The sequence below is a fragment of the Chiloscyllium plagiosum genome, unplaced genomic scaffold (assembly GCF_037043375.1).
Source record: "Chiloscyllium plagiosum isolate Xiang-an unplaced genomic scaffold, Cpla_swu_hap1 HiC_scaffold_45, whole genome shotgun sequence".
NCBI lineage: Eukaryota > Metazoa > Chordata > Chondrichthyes > Orectolobiformes > Hemiscylliidae > Chiloscyllium > Chiloscyllium plagiosum.
Genome location: NW_028270183.1, coordinates 71,645,746 through 71,646,793, shown reverse-complemented (window position 1 = coordinate 71,646,793; position 1,048 = coordinate 71,645,746). Strand labels below are relative to the sequence as shown.

Sequence of the window (1,048 nt, the reverse complement as noted above, 5' to 3'; positions counted from 1 at the left end):
TAAATGACTGAGCAGACAGAGTGTGAATGGAAGCTTCATGAGGACATATGTGTTTTTTTTTTTGAAAATTCGATGCTTTGAGAGGCGATCACGATGAGACTGAAGCAGTGACAGTGATTATCTTTATTGCTTGTTCAACTGGTGAACATGACTGCTATTAACCGTGTCCGTATTAACATCACGGCTCTTAAGGCTATGCCTATGCATCGGGCCAGTGGCGCAAAGGATAACGCACCTGACTACGGTTCAGGACACTGTAGGTTCGAGTCCTACCTGGTTCGCAGGCAGGGCAGACTTTAATCGCGCTTTAAAACTGATTTTACGAAGGCCAAAATAAGGTGTGAGCTCCTCATCTGCAGTAACGAGAATGCCTTCATTAAATGTCCCCGAGAACATGAGAGTCAGTGTTCCAGCGTCATCACAGGAGGGAAGCCGAAGAGTCGCGCAGGTGACTTATGGGCACCTTTCCATTTCATGAAGCCACCGATAGAATAACTGTTACTCCCGTTGATGCTCTGCTTTGAGCATTTTTCGAAACTCTTTGGCCAGTGGAATTAGAGAAGAATGAAGGGTTAACTGTCCAACTGATCTTTATGGAGTGTGAGTTCCAGAGTCTACCACCTGCTGACTGATAAAGTTTTCCTACCAGTCTATTCAAAGCTTTCTGCATCTTATCTGAAATCTACAAACCCTGGTGATCGATCAAGAGCAAATGCTTCCTTCAATCTATAATTCCTTGCTCCTCATTATTTCGTACACGTCAATCATGTCTCCTCACCATCGGCTCTGCTCTGAGAAAAACAACATTTTGAAAGTCTTATGTTCACTGAAATTTCTTGCCTGTTTTTAACAGTTCGGTGAAGGGAGTAGTCCCACTGCTAACATTCAGCACAAACTTTCAGTCAAAGCCACTCAATGCGGGGAACCGAGTACTGCTCTTTTCGTTAACAATGTGTAAACGTCCCCTGTAACTTTCGATTTCGCATCCCGTGGGGCTATTTGTCCGTGTTCAACGACGTTTCCCAGGAAGGTGACTTTGGCTTTGGCA

At 44.6% G+C, this 1,048-nt stretch overlaps 1 non-coding gene across 1 annotated transcript; it reads left to right on the top strand.

The window, feature by feature from the left end:
- The first annotated feature begins 208 nt into the window (after positions 1–208).
- On the top strand, positions 209–281 carry trnar-acg (transfer RNA arginine (anticodon ACG)). Its single transcript has one exon. It is a non-coding gene; the product is annotated as a tRNA-Arg (tRNA).
- The last annotated feature ends 767 nt before the right edge of the window (positions 282–1,048 follow it).